The 19379-nt window shown below is 39.6% G+C and overlaps 1 protein-coding gene across 5 annotated transcripts in view; it reads left to right on the forward strand.

Annotated features, from left to right (window-relative positions):
* The window catches only part of HHLA2 (HHLA2 member of B7 family), a 161035-nt gene that overhangs the window by 99915 nt on the left and 41741 nt on the right, over nt 1-19379 (forward strand). For all 5 annotated transcript variants that reach the window (XM_070787397.1, XM_070787385.1, XM_070787386.1 and 2 more), the window contains one exon: nt 14621-14696. The gene's annotated coding sequence lies outside the window, so the exon portion shown is untranslated. The remainder of the gene's footprint in view (nt 1-14620; nt 14697-19379) is intronic.

Here is a 19379-nt window from a genome sequence, read left to right on the forward strand (position 1 = left end):
ATGGCCTTCTTTCAGCTCTCAGAACTAAGTAGAAGCAGGAAACTTCAGTGGGATGAAATACATGTCCACAGTCAGTATAGGCAGCACATCCTGAAGGAAAAGAGCAGACGTATCAGCAAATTGTCAAGATCACCACATTCTTACCTAGGTCAGATTCTCCAGGGCATCTATCCAGGTGTTAATTTTTAAAAAGACTGCAGTAGGGATTGTGGTCATACATCCTACAGCATGTCTGTGTGGATTCTTTTCAACCAGATTGTGCCCCAGTCTGGTCTAGTTTCCAGCTAGCATCTTGGGATGTCTGTTCACTGTCCTCCAAGGAATTCCTTCATCCCTCTTCTATTTGGAACTCTATTTTTTCTGTACCATGTCTTGCTTTTCCCTTGGATTATACTTTCATTCTGATGGAACACATTTCCGGTAGCTTCTTGAGAAACAGAGTGGGTAGTAAATTTATTTTTTGAGACCATCCTTCTACCTTCAGAAAGTTTGAGAGTTTGTAATTATATGTTACAAGTTATTTTCCATTAGGATTCTGGACATAACTCCATTTTCTTTTTGCTTGCAGTGATACTGTTGTGAAGTCTAAAGTCATTATAATTCCTTATCCCTCTGATCAGCTTTTTCTCCCTAGAAGTTGATAGAATCTTCTTTTCCTCTAGTGCTTTGAAATTTGAGATATCTTTGTGTAGGTGTTGAATACTGGAGAGGGTTCCCATTTCCTTTTCCAATTTTCATCTACTATTTGGATTCAGTAAGATTTTTTTCAGTAATAGCATTTTACTTTCTATGGTTTTGAGAAACTTTCTTTTCTTTTTTTTGTTAAAGTATAGTTGATTTACAATGTTTGGAGTAGGAAATGGCAAGCCACTCCAGCATTTTTGCTTGGAAAATTTCATGGACAGAGGAGCCTGGTGGGCTACAGTCTACGGGATTGCAGAGAGTTGCACATTACTGAGCATGCACCCATCACTTATATGTGGAATCTAAAAAACAAAACAAATGAATGTAAAAAAACAGAGAGACTCACAGATGTAGACAACAAACTAGGGGTTACCAGTGAGGAGAGAGAAGGGAAACAGGGCAAGATAGGGTAGGGGATTAAGAGGGATTAAACTACTGGGAAATTTTCATGAATAATTTTGGTGGTTTTTTTTTTCTTTCTTTTTTTAGTGACTCAAACTTTTATTTATTTATTTTACTTTACAATATTGTATTGGTTTTGCCATACATCAACATGAATCTGCCACGGGTATACACATGTTCCCCATTCTGAACCCCTCTCCCACCTCCCTTCCTATATCATCCCTCTGGGTCATCCCAGTGCACCAGCCCCAAGCATCCTGTATCATGCATAGAACCTGGACTGGTGATTTGTTTCATATATGATATTATACATGTTTCAATGCCATTCTCCCAAATCATCCTACCCTCTCCCTCTCCCACAGAGTCCAAAAAACTGTTCTATACATCTGTGTCTCTTTTGCTGTCTCGCATACAGGGTTATCATTACCATCTTTCTAAATCCATATATATGCGTTAGTATACTGTCTTGGTGTTTTTCTTTCTGGCTTACTTCACTCTGTATAATAGGCTCCAGTTTCATCCACCTCATTAGAACTGATTCAAATGTATTCTTTTTAATGGCTGAGTAATACTCTATTGTGTATATGTACCACAGCTTTCTTATCCATTTGTCTGCTGATGGACATCTAGGTTGCTTCCATGTCCTGGCTATTATAAACAGTGCTGCGATGAACATTGAGGTGCACGTGTCTCTTTCAATTCTGGTTTCCTCAGTGTGTATGCCCAGCAGTGGGATTGCTGGGTCATAAGGCAGTTCTATTTCCAGTTTTTAAAGGAATCTCCACACTGTTCTCCATAGGGGCTGTACTAGTTTGCGTTCCCACCAACAGTGTAAGAGGGTTCCCTTTTTTCCACACCCTTTCCAGCATTTATTGCTTGTAGACTTTTGGATAGCAGCCATTCTGACTGGCGTGAAATGGTACCTCATTGTGGTTTTGATTTGCATTTCTCTGATAATGAGTGATGTTGAGCATCTTTTCATGTGTTTGTTAGCCATCTGCATGTCTTCTTTGGAGAAATGTCTAGTTCTTTGGCCCATTTTTTGATTGGGTCGTTTATTTTTCTGGAATTGAGCTGCAGGAGTTGCTTGCATATTTTTGAGATTAATTCTTTGTCAGATGCTTCGTTTGCTATTATCTTCTCCCATCCTGAAGGCTGTCTTTTCACCTTGCTTATAGTTTCCTTTGTTGTTCAGAAGCTGTTAATTTTAATTAGGTCTCATTTGTTTATTTTTTCTTATATTTCCAATATTCTGGGAGGTGGGTCATAGAGGATCCTGCTGTGACTCATGTCAGAGAGTGTTTTGCCTATGTTCTCCTCTAGGACTTTTATAGTTTCTGGTCTTACGTTTAGATCTTTAATCTATTTTGAGTTTATTTTTGTGTATGGTGTTAGAAAGTGTTCTAGTTTCATTCTTTTACAAATGGTTGACCAGTTTTCCCAGCACCACTTGTTAAAGAGATTGTCTTTTCTCCATTGTATATTCTTGCCTCCTTTGTCAAAGATAAGGTGTCCATAGGTGCGTGGCTTTATCTCTGGGCTTTCTATTTTGTTCCATCAGTCTATATTTCTGTCTTTGTGCCAGTACCATATTGTCTTGATGACTGTGGCTTTGTAGTAGAGCCTGAAGTCAAGCAGATTGACTACTCCAGTTCCATTCTTCTTTCTCAAGATTGCTTTGGCTATTTGAGGTTTTTTTAATTTCCAAATTGTGAAATTATTTGTTCTAGCTCTATGAAAAATACTGTTGGTAGTGTGATAGGGATTTCATTGAATCTATAGATTTCTTTGGGTAGTATACTCATTTTCACTATATTGATTCTTCCAATCCATAAACATGGTATATTTCTCCATCTATTAGTGTCCTCTTTGATTTCTTTCACCAGTGTTTTATAGTTTTCTATATGTAGGTCTTTAGTTTCTTTAGGTAGATATATTCCTAAGTATTTTATTCTTTTTGTTGCTATGGTGAATGGAATTGGTCTTTAATTTCTCTTTCTATTTTCTCATTATTAGTGTATAGGAATGCAAGGGATTTCTGTGTGTTGATTTTATATCCTGCAACTTTACTATATTCATTGATTAGTTCTAGTAATTTTCTGGTGGAGTCTTTAGGGTTTTCTATGTAGAGGATCATGTCATCTGCAAACAGTGAGAGTTTTACTTCTTCTTTTCCAATTTGGATTCCTTTTATTTCTTTTTCTGCTCTGATTTCTGTGGCCAGAACTTCCAAAACTATGTTGAATAGTAGTGGTGAAAGTGGGCACCCTTGTCTTGTTCCTGACTTTAGGGGAAATGCTTTCAATTTTTCACCATTGAGGATAATGTTTGCTGTGGGTTTGTCATATATAGCTTTTATTATGTTGAGGTATGTTCCTTCTATTCCTGCTTTCTGGAGAGTTCTTATCATAAATGGATGTTGAATTTTGTCAAAGGCTTTTTCTGCATCTATTGAGATAATCATATGGCTTTTATTTTTCAATTTGTTAATGTGGTGTATTACATTGATTGATTTGCAGATATCGAAGAATCCTTGCATCCCTGGGATAAAGCCCACTTGGTCATGGTGTAGGATCTTTTTAATGTGTTGTTGGATTCTGATTGCTAGAATTTTGTTAAGGATTTTTGTATCTGTGTTCATCAGTGATATTGGCCTGTAGTTTTCTTTTTTTGTGGCATCTTTGTCAGGTTTTGGTAATAGGGTGATGGTGGCCTCATAGAATGAGTTTGGAAGTTTACCTTCCTCTGCAATTATCTGGAAGAGATTGAGTAGGATAGGTGTTAGCTCTTCTCTAAATTTTTGGTAGAATTCAGCTGTGAAGCCGTCTAGACCTGGGCTTTTGTTTGCTGGAAGATTTTTGATTACAGTTTCAATTTCCGTGCTTGTGATGGGTCTGTTAAGATTTTCTATTTCTTCCTGGTTCAGTTTTGGAAAGTTGTACTTTTCTAGGAATTTGTCCATTTCTTCCACGTTGTCCATTTTATTGGCATATAATTGCTGATAGTAGTCTCTTATGATCCTTTGTATTTCTGTATTGTCTGTTATGATCTCTCCATTTTCATTTCTAATTTTGTTGATTTGATTCTTCTCCCTTTGTTTCTTGATGAGTCTGGCTAATGGTTTGTCAATTTTATTTATCCTCCAAAGCTTTTGGTTTTGTTGATTTTTGTTATGGTCTCTTTTGTTTCTTTTGCATTTATTTCTGCCTTAATTTTTAAGATATCTTTCCTTCCACTAACCCTGGGGTTCTTCATTTCTTCCTTCTCTAGTTGTTTTAGGTGTAGAGTTAGGTTATTTATTTGACTTGTTTCTTGAGGTATGCCTGTATTGCTATGAACCTTCCCCTTAGCACTGGTTTTACAGTGTCCCACAGGTTTGGGGTTGTTGTGTTTTCATTTTCATTCATTTCTATGCATATTTTGACTTCTTTTTTTATTTCTTCTGTGATTTGTTGGTTATTCAGCTGTGTGTTGTTCAGCCTCTATATGTTGAAATTTTAAATAGTTTTTCTCCTGTAATTGAGATCTAATCTTACTGCATTGTGGTCAGAAAAGATGCTTGGAATGATTTCAATTTTTTTGAATTTACCAAGGCTAGATTTATGGCCCAGGACGTGATCTATCCTGGAGAAGGTTCCATGTGCGCTTGAGAAAAAGGTGAAATTCATTGTTTTGGGGTGAAATGTCCTATAGATATCAATTAAAGGTCTAACTGGTCTATTGTATCATTTAAAGTTTGTGTTTCCTTGTTAATTTTCTGTTTAGTTGATCTATCCATAGGTGTGAGTGGGGTATTAAAGTCTCCTACTATTATTGTGTTATTGTTAATTTCCCCTTTCATACTTGTTAACATTTGTCTTACATATTGCGGTGCTCCTATGTTGGGTGCATATATATTTATAATTGTTATATCTTCTTCTTGGATTGATCCTTTGATCATTATGTAGTGTCCTTTAACGTCTATTTTATCTGATATGAGTATTGCTACTCCCGCTTTCTTTTGGTCTCTATTTGCGTGGAATGTCTTTTTCCAGCCCTTCACTTTCAGTCTGTATGTGTCCCCTGTTTTGAGGTGGGTCTCTTGTAGACAACATGTGTAGGGGTCTTGTTTTTGTATCCATTCAGCCAGTCTTTGTCTTTTGGTTGGGGCATTCCACCCATTTACGTTTAGGGTAATTATTGATAAGTATGATCCTGTTGCCATTTCCTTTATTGTTTTGGGTTCGAGTTTATGCACCCTTTTTGTGTTTCCTGTCTAGAGAATCTCCTTTAGCATTTGTTGAAAAGCTGGTTTGGTGGTGCTGAATTCTCTCAGCTTTTGCTTGTCTGTAAAGCTTTTGATTTCTCCTTCATATTTGAATGAGATCCTTGCTGGGTACAGTAATCTGGGCTGTAGGTTATTTTCCTTCATCACTTTAAGTATGTCCTGCCATTCCCTCCTGGCCTGAAGAATTTCTGTTGAAAGATCAGCTGTTATCCTTATGGGAATCCCCTTGTGTGTTATTTGTTGTTTTTCCCTTGCTGCTTTTAATATTTGTTCTTTGTGTTTGATCTTTGTTAATTTGATTAATATGTGTCTTGGGGTGTTTTGCCTTGGGTTTATCCTGTTTGGGACTCTCTGGGTTTCTTGGACTTGGGTGATTATTTCCTTCCCCATTTTAGGGAAGTTTTCAACTATTATCTCCTCACATATTTTCTCATGGTCTTTCTTTTTGTCTTCTTCTTCTGGGACTCCTATGATTCGAATGTTGGGGTGTTTAACATTGTCACAGAGGTCTCTGAGGTTGTCCTCATTTCTTTTAATTCATTTTTCTTTTTTCCTCTCTGATTCATTTATTTCTACTATTCTGTCTTCTACTTCACTAATCCTATTTTCTGCCTCTACTTATTCTACTATTTGTTCCCTCCAGAGTGTTTTTGATCTCATTTATTGCATTATTCATTATATACTCTTTTATTTCTTCTAGGTTCTTATTAAACCTTTCTTGCATCTTCTCAATCCTTGTCTCCAGGCTATTTATCTGTAACTCCATTTTGTTTTCAAGATTTTGGATCATTTTCTCTATCATTATTTGGAATTCTTTATCAGGTAGATTCCCTATCTCTTCCTCTTTGGTTTGGTTTGGTGGGCATTTATCCTGTTCCTTTACCTGCTGATTATTTCTCTGCCTTTTCATCTTGTTTATATTGCTGTGTTTGGGGTGGCCTTTCCATATTCTGGCAGTTTGTGGAGTTCTCTTTATTGTGGAGTTTCCTCACTGTGGGTGGGGTTGGACAGGTGGCTTGTCAAGGTTTCCTGGTTAGGGCAGTTTGTGTCAGTGTTCTGGTGGGTGGATCTGGATTTCTTCTCTCTGGAGTGCAATGAAGTGTCCAGTAATGAGTTTTGAGATGTCAGTGGATTTGGAGTGACTTTGGGCAGCCTGTATATTGAAGCTCAGGTCTATGTTCCTGTGTTGCTGGAGAATTTGCATGGTATGTCTTGCCTGGAACTTGTTGGGCCTTGGGTGGTGCTTGGTTTCAGTGTAGGTATGGAGGCGTTTGATGAGCTCCTATTGATTAATGTTCCCTGGAGTCAGGAGTTCTCTGGTATTCTCAGGATTTGGATTTAAGCCTCCTGCCTCTGGTTTTCAGTCTTATTTTTACAGTAGCCTCAAGACTTCTCCATCTATACAGCACTGATGATAAAACATCTAGGTTTATGATTAGTTTAATGATGAAACGTTTCTCCACAATGAAGGACACCTGGAGAGGTACATAGAGTTACATGGAGAAGAGAAGAGGGAGGAGGGAGATAGAGGTGACCAGGAGGAGAAGAGGGGGAATGAAAAGGGGCGAGAGCAAGATAGCCAGTAATCACTTTCCTATGTGTTCTCCACAGTCTGGATCTCTCAGAGATGTTCATGGAGTTACACAGAGAAGAGAATAGGGAGGAAGGAGACAAAGGTGGCCAGGAGGATAAAAGTGGGAATCAAAAAGAGACAGACTGATCTAGCCAGTAATTAGTTCCCTAAATGTTCTCCACCGTCTGGAACACACAGAGATTCACAGAGTTGGGTAGAGAAGAGAAGGGGGAGGCAGGAGATAGAGGCGACCTAGTGGAGAAAAAGGAGCATCCAAAGAGGGAGAGAGCAGTCAAGCCAGTAATCTCTCTCCCAAGTAAAAATGGGTACTGAAGATTGGGTTCTTACAGGTACAAAATTGATAACAAATACCAAAAAGCAAAGATTAAAAATCTAGAGTAGAGGTTAGATTCTCAAAAATACAATATTAAAGAAAAAAACAAAGTCAGAAAAATTATAAAATGTATATGTATGAAGTTTGCTTTAAAAATATGGTCTTTTTTTTTTGCAAAGTAATAGTAGGTTATAAAAAATGAAAATTAAAGGAGTATTCAGTTCAGTTCAGTTGCTCAGTCGTGTCCAACTCTTTGCAACCCCATGAACCGCAGCATGCCAGGCCTCCCTGTCCATCACCATCTCCCAGAGTTCACTCAAACTCACGTCCATCGAGTTGGTGATTCCATCCAGCCATCTCATCCTCTGTCGTCCCCTCTTCCTCCTGCCCTTATTCCCTCCCAGCATCAGAGTCTTTTCCAATGAGTCAACTCTTTGCATGAGGTGGCCAAAGTACTGGAGTTTCAGCTTTAGCATCATTCCTTCCAAAAAACACCCAGGACTGATCTCCTTTAGAATGGACTGGCTAGATATCCTTGTAGTCCAAGGGACTCTCAAGAGTCTTCTCCAACACCACAGTTCAAAAGCATCAATTCTTCGGTGACCTGCCTCTTGAGAAACCTATATGCAGGTCAGGAAGCAACAGTTAGAACTGGACATGGAACAACAGACTGGTTCCAAATAGGAAAAGCAGTACATCAAGGCTGTATATTGTCACCCTGCTTATTTAACTTCTATGCAGAATACATCATGAGAAACGCTGGGCTGGAAGAAGCACAAGCTGGAATCAAGATTGCCAGGAGAAATATCAATAACCTCCAATATGCAGATGACACCACCCTTATGGGAGAAAGTGAAGAGGAACTAAAAAGCCTCTTGATGAAAGTGAAAGAGGAGAGTGAAAAAGTTGGCTCAAAGCTCAACATTCAGAAAACGAAGATCATGGCATCCGGTCCCATCACTTCATGGGAAATAGATGGGGAAACAGTGGAAACAGTGTCAGACTAGTTTTGGGGGCTCCAAAATCACTGCAGATGATGACTGCAGCCATGAAATTAAAAGACGCTTGCTCCTAGGAAGACAAGTTATGACCAACCTAGATAGCATATTGAAAAGGAGTGTTAGAGGACTTAAATTTTTTTAAAAAAATGATAAAAGTAAAAATATATCTAGGACTTTCTCTGGTGGTGTTGTGGACAGTGTGGGGTCAGTTCATTTCAGTTAGTTCCTTAATCCAGCTTATACTTCTCAAGATCTATAGGCCCCTTCCTATGTAGTCAGTGCTAAGTGCAGGGTTTTACTCTATTTCACCTGTCACTTCCAAAGCGGTTCCCTCTGTTTATTTTAGCTTCTTGTTTGCTGGCCTCTTCAGTGTCTAATTTCCACCCTGACACAAGGGGTCGCTGGTGGTCACTTTTTTAGGCTTACTTGTTCCGTTGTGCTGTGGGGAGGGAGGAACACTGCAAACAAGTATCCCTGGTGTGTGTGGGGAGTGCTCCCAGTGTCCCAGCCACACTGGGTTTGCCCCTGCTCCTGGCGTGTGTGCTTTCCCAGTGTGTGCTACAGTGTTCAGGCACTAGGTTGCTCTGCTGGGAACTATCTGAGGCGGGGCCTGGTTTGCATGCACTTCCCAGGTCTAAGCCTCTCAGGTTCAGGTTCTTGGGTACTCCACAAAGGCGCAGACTTGGTTGGGCCTGCGTTTTGTGCCCTTCCCAGATCCAAGCAGCTCAGGTGACCAGGTGCTTGGTGAGCGCAGTTGCCCCCAGTCGGGGGCTGTGACTTATCTCCTCCCCTGTCCCTGCTGCTTGGTTTTCTGGATGTACAGCTGGCATGCCTTCTCAGGTGTGCTGTATGTCTTTTCTGGAGAGCTGATCTCTGGCTGTGACCGTCCCAGCGGATGTCGACCGTCCAGAATCCCAGGAAGTCTTGGTTAGCAATGAAGCCTGCTTGCAGTTTGGTAGATGATGCTTCTCTGGGGCCGTGATTGCCCCCTTCCAGCTCTGGCTGCTCTTGCCTGCCTGTCTCTGGTGGGGGATGGGCTGGTCTGCAGCCAGCTAGCTCTGCTCAGTCCTTTGTTCTGTGATGTCACAGAACACAGTCCTGGCGGTGTCTTAGGTTAGGGCTTTTCACAGAATAGCTATCCTACAGTCTGGGCTGCTATCTCTAGTTAGTTCCTTCAGATTGCCCTCAGGGCATTCATGCCTGGTCCTTAGCCTAAACAATGCAGCCTGCGCCTCCCTGTCCAGTCCCCACTTGCTAGTGGCCAATGCGAGCATCTGCCCTGCTTCTGAACGTTTATTTCTTATGAATTATTTATTTTATAGAAAAAGCAAGAGAATCCCAGAAAAACATCTATTTCTGCTTCATTGACTATGCTAAAGCCTTTGACTGTGTGGATCACAACAAACTGGAAAATTCTTAGAGATGGGAATACCAAACCACCTGACCTGCCCCCTGAGAAACTGTATGCAGGTCAAGAAACAACAGTTAGAACTGGACATGGAACAATAATAGACTGGTTCTAAATCGGGAAAGAAGTACATCAAGGGTGTATACTGTCACCCTGCTTATTTAGCATATGTGCAGAGTACATCATGAAAAATGGGTTGAATGAAGCATAAACTGGAATCAAGATTGCCAGGAGAAATATCAATAACCTCAGATATGCAGATGACACCACCCTTATGGCAGACAGCAAAGAGGAATTAAAGAGCCTCTTGATGAAAGTGAAAGAGGAGAGTGAAAAAGCTGGCTTAAAACTCAGCATTCAGAAAACTAAGATCATGGCATCCAGTCCCATTACTTCATGGCAAATAGATTAGGAAACAATGGAAACAGTGACAGACTTTATTTTCTTGGGCTCCAAAATCACTGCCCAAGGACAGTGACTGCAGACATGAAAATAAAAGACACTTGCTTCTTGGCAGCAAAGCTATGACAAATCTAGACTGCATATTGAAAAGCACAGACGTTACTTTACCGATAAAGGTTCATATAGTCAAAGCTATGGTTTTTCCAGTAGTCATGTATGGATTGGACCATAAAGACCATAAAGAAGGCTAAGCACCAAAGAACTGATGCTTTTGAACTGTGGTGTTGGAGAAGACACTTGAGAGTCCCTTGGACTGCAAAGAGATCAAACCAGTCCATCCTAAAAGAAATCAATGCTGAATATTCATTGGAAAGATTAATGCTGAAGCTGAAGTTCCAATACTCTGGCCAGCTGATGCGAAGAGCTGACTCATTGGAAAGACCATGATGCTGGGAAAGATTGAAGGCAGGAAGAGAAGGGGATGACAGAGGATGAGACAGTTGGATGGCATCACCAACTCAATGGATGTAAGTTTGAGCAAGCTCCAGGAGATGGTGAAGGACGGGGTAGCCTGGCATGCTTCAGTCCATGGGGTTGCAAAGAGTCGGACACAACTGAGCGACTGAACAACGACAACAAGGTGGTTTAAATAGTGAAAATTTACTTCTTATGGTTCTGGAGGCTAGAAAGTCTAAGATCAAGTTGCTTGCAGATCCAGCGTCTGGTGAGGGCCCACTTCCTGATTTGTAGCTGGCTGTCTTCTCACTGTGTCCTCGCATGGTGGAGAGCAGAGAGAGAAACAAGCTGTCTTCTTATAAGGATGCTATTCCCATCTGGGGGGCCCTGTCTCCCAATACTGTTCCATTGGGTATTAGGGTTTCAGCATATGAGTTTTGAAGGGATGCAAACATGCAGTCCATAGCAGAGAGGAGGATCCTGTCAAACTGCATTAGATGACTACAGGAAATAGCTTTCACAGAAACTAGTCTTTCTTTTCTTATCAGTCTCTGAGATAGTTCCTATGCCTTTGGGTTGTGGTGTGGATTGTGGTGGTGAAGAAGACTCTTGAAAGTCCCTTGGACTGCAAGCAGATTAAACCAGTCAATCCTAAAGGGAGTCAACCCTGAATATTTATTGAAATGACTGATCCTGAAGCTGAAGTTCCAATACTTTGGCCACCTGATGCAAAGAGCTGACTCGTTAGAAAAGACCCTGATGCTGGGAAAGACTGAAGGCAAAAAGAGAAGAGGATGACAGAGGACAGGGTGATTGGACGGCATCATCAGCTCAGTGGACATGAGTTTGAGCAAACTCTTGCAAACAGTGGAGGATGGGGAAGCCTGGCATGCTGCAATCCACAGGGTCACAGGACTAAACAACAACATGCCATTAGGCACATTGTGGTATAAGTTGTCTGGCCTTCACACATTTCCAGTACTAGCTAGAGATTAGGTATCTTGGGCGTATTAAGTTAATTCTTGTCCAACTTTCTCTAGCTTCCAAATTTGATGACATTTTTCTCTCTTCTGTTTTTCCGATTTATATCTTTCTCTTTTTAAAAAAAATTTTTTTTCCCTAAATTTTATTGACCTAAGGAGGTAAAAAATAAAATTAGAAACATGTGTTCAACTGCTGTTTTAACCCAGAAATCCCGGGGAGCTCACTTCTTGACTTCTAGACAGCAGGCATTTTCTTTTCATTTGTTGCTGAATTCCTGAAATGTATCCTGCATTTAGCTCTAGTTGCTCTGATAACTCAAATTATTCATATTATTGCATTCTGATCAGGTCCTGTGTTCATATGACTAAAAACCTAGAGTGTCGTGATTTATGGCAGATTCTTAAATTCAGCCATTCAGTTTACCCTAAGTTTGCTTTTTGTTCTTAGTAACACTCCATTGTAATGCAGATAGAAGGCTTCTATCAACAGTCTAGAAACAAGTTGAAATGAAAATGAATTATCTATACCTATCTCTACTCCGTTTGCGTGGGAGAAGTGGAAAGATAATCAATTCGTGGATATCTTTTTAAAATGAAAGCCACATTTCTTCCCTTCATGGTTGTGAAAATTTGACCCATCTTTTGAACAAATTGAGCAATGATTTAAAATTCTTGGTTATACATTGCAGATTTAAATTAAGATTTCAGAATGCAGTTGTTAATTTGAAAATAATGACCTCATCAAATGCTACGCTTGTTTTGGCTTCACATTTGACTTATAGGTTGGTAACAAAAGAATTTTGTTAAAAAAATTCAGAAGTTATGTTCACAATAAAAGCATATAGATGAAAATTAGCCTCTTTCTTCCATAAACTTCACCAGAGTCTAGTTTCCCCTCTTAGAGGCAAGAGGCCGTATTAAATTTACTATTTATGTCTTGAAAAATGATCTGTGTGAATATAATCATGTATATAGTATGTGAGCTTTTTTATGCTAACAAGATCATAATATGTATGCTGTTGTATGCCTTATTTTAACTGTGTATTTCTGAAGATTATACCATACCAGCATATTTAGATCTCCCTTATCCTTTTATAATTTTTTTTGTAGAAATAGAATAAATACAGAGAAGTACACAAACATGCATGTAGTTAAGTGAATCAGCAGAGAACAAAAACCTATCAGGTAACCACCACCTGGCTAGCCAAGCAGTCAGACAGTACTAATCCTTCATGTTCCCTCCAAGTTACTACCATCTCTCTCCCTCAAAGAAAGCCTCTTCCAAATTTTTATGATATCCTTCTCTTTCCTTTAGTTTTAGTACCTAAGTATAAATCCTTAAACCTTATAATTTTGCGTGTTTAGAATTTTTTGCCTGGGTTAGAATATCTGACAATTTAAATCATGCAAATTTAGCAAGGATTTAAAATTCTTGATTCTACAGGAATTGTTTTGTGTCTGGCATATTTAGTCCTTTCTATTTGTCCCATTTATTTTATTTTTTATCCACCCACCCCCCCGCCCCCGCCCCAGAGTTTCTTCTTTCTGGCTTTATCAAAAATTTATTACTCATTTTTTTTTCTTTACTACCTTGAAAGTTACAGAATTTGGTAACCAGTAAACTGATAAACCATAAAATTATGACATACATTTTTGGTTTTCAAATCCTTATATTCTTGGTATTTACCTTCTTCATGGGCAATGCAAGAACCTGAGGCTCCTTTTAGATATATCAACTCTTTAATCTCCTCTGATTAGCCCCTCTCTCTTGGGGCTTCCCTCATAGCTCAGTTGGTAAATTATCTGCCTGCAATGCAGTTGACCCGGCTTCGATTCCTGGGTCAGGGAGATCCCCTGGAGAAGGAGATGGCACCCCACTCCAGTATTCTTGCCTGGAGAATCCCATGGACAGAGGAGCCTGACAGGCTACAGTCCACGGGATTGCAAGAGTCGGACACAACTTAGTGACTAAGCCACCACCACCTAAACTTTTAAGCCATTATTGTTATGTTCTTTAGTTCTGCTTATATTTTGAACACTATCATCATTGTCATTATCATCATTATCAGTTTATTTGTTTAAATTCATGTTTTCATTGCTTTTCATTCCATTCTAAATCTGGGTCTCCTGGTACTATTTTCTGTCTGCTGTAAAGCATGTCTTTAGTATCTTTTTTGGCTACAAATTCTGATTTACTGATTAAAATTATTTATTTCATTCTTATTGAAATATTATTTTGCTAAACTTCTAATTCTAGGTTGGGAGTTATTTTCTTTTAATATTTTGAACATATTATTTTGTGTTTTCTGGTTCCTATTAAGTCTATTAAAAGTTAGCTATCTGCCTAATTGTTGTTCCTTTAAAGGCAGTCTGCCTTTGTTACGTCCAGCTGCTTTAAAACTTTTTCTTTGGTTTTTAAAGTTTCACAGTTGGATCCCTGGTGTTTTTCTCTTTATTCTTTTTAGAATTGTTTTGGCTTCTAAGTTTGTATATTGATGTCTTTCATTTTGGGAAAAGTTTTATCCATTATTTCTTCAAATAATTCTTCTTGCCCATTCTTTTTCCCTCCCTAGAATTCCACTTATATGGTACCTTCTCACTGTATCTTCAGTTTCTTCCTTTCTAATCTCACTCTTTCATTTTTCTTTGCTTCATTTGGGATAGTTCTTTCAAGCCAATCCATATCCAGGCTACTAATTCCTTTTGGCTGTCTAAACGGGTATTAAATCAATTTATTAAATTGTCACTAATTTTGGTTATTATTTTCCAGTTCTTGTCATTTCTATTTATGGTTTTCAACCCTCTACCAAAATTCTCCATCTTGTCCTATCTCCTTAATCTAAGGAAGTATGGTTATTTTAACATCTCTGTCTAAAAACTCTAGCCTTTAAGGTACTTGTGAGTTCTATTTGCTGTTTATTATCTTGTCTCTGAGTGCCTAGTTATTTTTTATTGTGTGCCAGAAACTATATTTGCAAAAATGTTGTAGAAATGATTTTCAGCTTGGGATAATATCTTCCTGTAAAGAAGATATGTGGGTTTTTTTTTTTTTTTTAGTCATATGGGGATACCAGTACTCTGAAATAACCTTAATTTGATTTCTTCCACAGCATGTAGAAGAGTACAAATGCTACACAAGATGTGATGGTGATACTTCTTTTGAATAATGCTGAAGTATCTTCTGTGGTAAGTTGGGAGATAAACAATCAGATTTTAATATAGTCTGTGCTGGCTGTTTGTTTAATACTTCACTGTGTACCAGGTAGTATTAAAAGTGTTTTTGAATATCATTAAATAGTTCTTATAAAAATGATCCCAAGATGGATATTACTATTATCCCTATGTTATAGATGTAAAATTGGACAAAGAGGAGTTGGGTAATTTGGCCAATGATACATGGCTTTAAATGGAAAACCTGAGCTCTGAATCCAAGTAGTCTAATTCTAGAGTCTCTGATCCTAATCAATGTGATAGAAAACTATCTTTAGGGGAAAAAACTGCTGGGTATTGTTAGTACCAATTTCTCTGAGCTCCTTTTACTCAGTTCCTGGATGCTGAATGTATTGAACCAAATGGCAAACACTATTAACAGAATTACTTGAGTTTTTCTAAGGGCAGGTTTTATGAATGGTCACTAGGCTAAGTTAAAGAAATTGATTTGGTAAGAAATAATGCTGCTGAGGTGAATTTAGAGCCTATACTACTATATTATTCTAGGAAATGACAAAATTAGGAATTATGTGGGGAAGGGAAGTTAGGACTCGGCCTCTTGACTTTGTTTAATGATTATAAATTTCAATTTAAAATGCATTATCTGTTATTTTGGCAGCAGTGCTGGTGTCTAGAAGAAAATCACAATAGGATTGTTATGTGGGTGAGGGGGCTCACTAAAGAGGTCTCGTTCTATGTAAACTCACTGCTATGGTTCAGAGTTGGGAGGAAGCAGAGTGAACAGTGGGTTAACTGTGTGGCCTCTGTAGACTCCTTTGCACTGAGACTAGATGGAAAAACTGCCTCTCAGAACTCAGAATCTTTGCTCGATTCATGCGTGGGATTTGTTTATTGTGTTTCTTTTCACAATGACTGCTCAGCCTGCTTCAGCATGAACAGTTGGCTTGGTACCCAGAGAGTGTTTGATTAGCTAAGTTAGGAAGCAAGATGCCATACACTATAGAGGAAATTTATCCTGGATAAATGTAGATCATTTAGTCAAATTGCTAGACTCTCAGCATGCTCTGGCTTCCCTGGGAGAAAATGCCATAGGCACTTTCTTAGAAACACAAGAAAACAAAACTTATTTTCAAGGAACCTGAAGAGCATGACCTAACATACGATCCAGGGCCATGCAATATGACCTTAGAGGGACAGATGCAATAAGAAAATGACCACAGTGACACATGAAACTAATCCTACCAGGGCTTTTGAATCAGAACTCCTCCCAGTTGCAAGTGACAGAAACCAGATTTCAGCCTAATCATAGCCATCACGAGATGGGGAAGAGGAACAAATTATGGTCTTTGGGCTGACTACACTGCATATCAGTATATATTTATGCTTATTTATTCGATGGACAGAGGACCAAAATACTTTCAGTAGGACTAAATGTACTTTGGAAGGCTCTGAACTTAAAGCGGGGAGAAAGAATTCATTGGCTCATAATACTGAGAATAATAAGCATGGGACTAAATTAAACCTGACTGGATCCAAAGGCTGAAAAAATACCACTGCTGCCCTTGCACCATCCAACCTACCTTTGATCTCTGCTCCTCTCTTTATGGGCTTATTAACTCCTGTTGCATATGTGCTTCTCCTGTGTTATTAGAGAAGAGGAACACATGTTTGTTTCTCTCTCTAGATTAGTCAGGCCTGGGACAAGTATTGCATTGGTTACCTACTGATGCATAACAAATAATCCCCCAACTCAGCAGCTTAAAACAACAAACATTTATCATCTCGCACAGTTTCTGAGAGTGAGAAATCTGGAAGCAGCTTGAAAGTGAAAGTCACTTAGTCATGTCTGACTCTATGACCCCATGGCCTATACAGTCCATGGAATTCTCCAGGTCAGAATACTGGAATGGGTAGCCCTTCCCTTCTGCAGGGGATCTTCCCAACCCAGGGATCGAACCCAGGTCTCCCACGTTGCAGGCAGATTCTTTACCAACTGAGCCACAATGGAAGCCCAGAAGCGGCTGAGCTGAATGTTTCTGGCTCCAGGTCTCCCATTGGATAGCAGATAAGATGTAAAATGTTGGCCAGGGCTGCAGTCATCTGAAAAAGCTGGAGAAATTGCTTCCAGGCTCATTCCTTTGGTTGCTGGTTGGGAGAGTCATTTACTTGTCAAGTAGATCTCTCCACAGAGGCTTCTCATACAGCGTTGACAGCTGGCTTCCCCCAGAGTGAACAATCAGGGAGCAAGAGAAACCAAACTGGAGGACACAGTTCTTCTATAACCCAATTAGGAACATATCATTTCTGCAGTTTTCTATTGGTAAGACAGATCTGTGCCAGTCCAATGTAGGATACTAGAGTCTGATCTCTGAGGGTCATTCAAAGGCAGGCTCTCACAGTGGTCAAACTCTCTGATGGCCCCAGGATTTTTGCTTGCTGGTATACACACTCTGTAGAATTCCCTTTGAATGTGGACTAGGTCTGTAAACATGATTTGGTAGTCACAGCCTTGATTAGAATACACTCCCTGACAAAGTTGATTTTTCTTGATTTGCAGTTGATTTTGAGGTAACCAAGAGACAGAATTCGGAGTAGGCCTGAACCTAAGCAGTGAGTCCTTTAGCAGAGGTCAAGAAGCTATGTTCTTGCTGGCCTTGAAGCAGCAGACCACCCTGTGGTGGAGAGGACCCCGTGCCAGTGGATGGTGTGGGGGGCCTCAGCACTACAGCTGCAAGGAACCAGATTCCACTGATAGTCAGTGATCTTGTAAAATGACTACAGGCCTCAGATGAGATAGCAGCCCCGGCTGACAACCTTGACTGCAGCCGGGTGACACCCTGAGCACAAAATTCTGTTAAGCTATTGTGATTGTGAGATAATACAAGTGAGTTGTTCTAAGCTAGTAAATGTGTGGTATTTGTTATGCAGCCTAGGACCTAACACAGGTGCCTACCTGTGAAAGGCAAGGGCCAGATGGGTGTCACCTCTCTCAATCTCTCCTCATATTGTGAATTAGGAAGAAAATCCCCAAGGAGGGAAAGATGCTATTAGAGAAATGACACAATGGCAAGGACTGCTAGCAGAACAGATTAACTCTCAGAGTTTATTAGACTATTTCAAGCCTGGAGACTCTAGTCATTTGAAGGATATCCTTCAAACAATATCCTCCACTAACATCTAAAACATTGTTCTCAAATGTGATCTCCGTGCAACCTGAGGTGGAACTCTCTGGAGTGGTTTGTGAAAATGTAGCCCTCACTCCAGATTCAGTGAGTCAACCTCTGGGATGGGGAGCACGGGAAGCATCTAGCTTAGGATTATGCATTATTTTTACTTATCATTTCACAGAGTTTTTTTCTTGGGAAGATTTTTGAAATCAGAAAACAGAAACGAATCATGGTAAAATCCTGACTTGCATTATAAATTTCATAGGAGAGCTTCCTATAACATGAAATATCAATCCAGCATTTAAAATCATCTGATAAATAAGGTACCTTTATATACTGTATTTTATTTCTCCCTATTATTATTCTAATCTTCCCTTGATTGGACATGTAAATTGTTTCCATTTCTTCTCTGTAACAGAAATTTCTATCCATACATCTGTTATATCTATGATTATTATCTGTTCAGTCACTAAGTCATGTCTGACTCTTTGTGACCCCCATGGACTGCAGCATGCCAGGCTTCCCTGTCCATCATCAACTCCCAGAGCTTGCTCAAACTCATGTCCATTGAGTCCATGATGCCATCCAACAGTCTCACCCTCTGTCATCCCCTTCTCCTCCTGCCTTCAATCTTTCCCAGCATCAGGGTCTTTTCCAATGAGTCAGTTCTTGGCATCAGTGGTCAAAGATTGGAGTTTCAGCTTCAGCATCAGTCCTTCCAATGAATATTCAGGACTGATTTCCCTTAGGATTGACTGGTTTTATCTCCTTGTAGTCCAAGGGACTCTCAAGAGTCTTCTCCAACACCACAGTTCAAAAGCATCAATTCTTTGGCACTCAGCTTTCTTTATAGTCCAACTCTCACACCCATACATGACTACTGGAAAAACTATAGCTTTGACTAGACGGACCTTTGTCAGTAATGTCTCTACTTTTTGATATGCTGTCTAGGTTTGTCATAGCTTTTCTTCGAAGGAGAAAGTGTCTTTTCATTTCATGGCTTCAGTTACCATCTACAGTGATTTTGGAGCCCCCAAAAATAAAGTCTGTCACTGTTTCCCTTGTTTCCCCATCTATTTCTCATGAAGTGATGGGACCAGATGTCATGACCTTAGTTTTTTGAATGTTGAGTTTTTAAGCCATCTTTTTCACTCTCCTCTTTCAGTTTCATCAAGAGGCTGTTTAGTTCCTCTTCACTTTCTGGCATAAGGATGGTGTCATCTGCATATTTGAGGTTATTGATATTTCTTCCAGCAATCTTGATTCCAGCTTATGCTTCCTCCAGTTCAGCATTTTACATAAGGTACTGTGCATATAACTTAAATAAGCAGTGTGACAATATACAGCCTTGAGGTACTCCTTTCCCAATTTGGAACCAGTCGATTGTTCCATGTCCGGTTCTAACTGTTGCTTCTTGACCTGCATACAGATTTCTCAGGAGGCAGGTTAGGTGGTCTGGTCTCTTCCAGAGAGGTAGTGGTCCCATCTCTTCCAGAATTTTCCAGGTCAGGTGGTCTGGTCTCTTTCAGAG

This window comes from Bos indicus, chromosome 1, assembly GCF_029378745.1.
Source record: "Bos indicus isolate NIAB-ARS_2022 breed Sahiwal x Tharparkar chromosome 1, NIAB-ARS_B.indTharparkar_mat_pri_1.0, whole genome shotgun sequence".
Lineage (NCBI taxonomy): Eukaryota > Metazoa > Chordata > Mammalia > Artiodactyla > Bovidae > Bos > Bos indicus.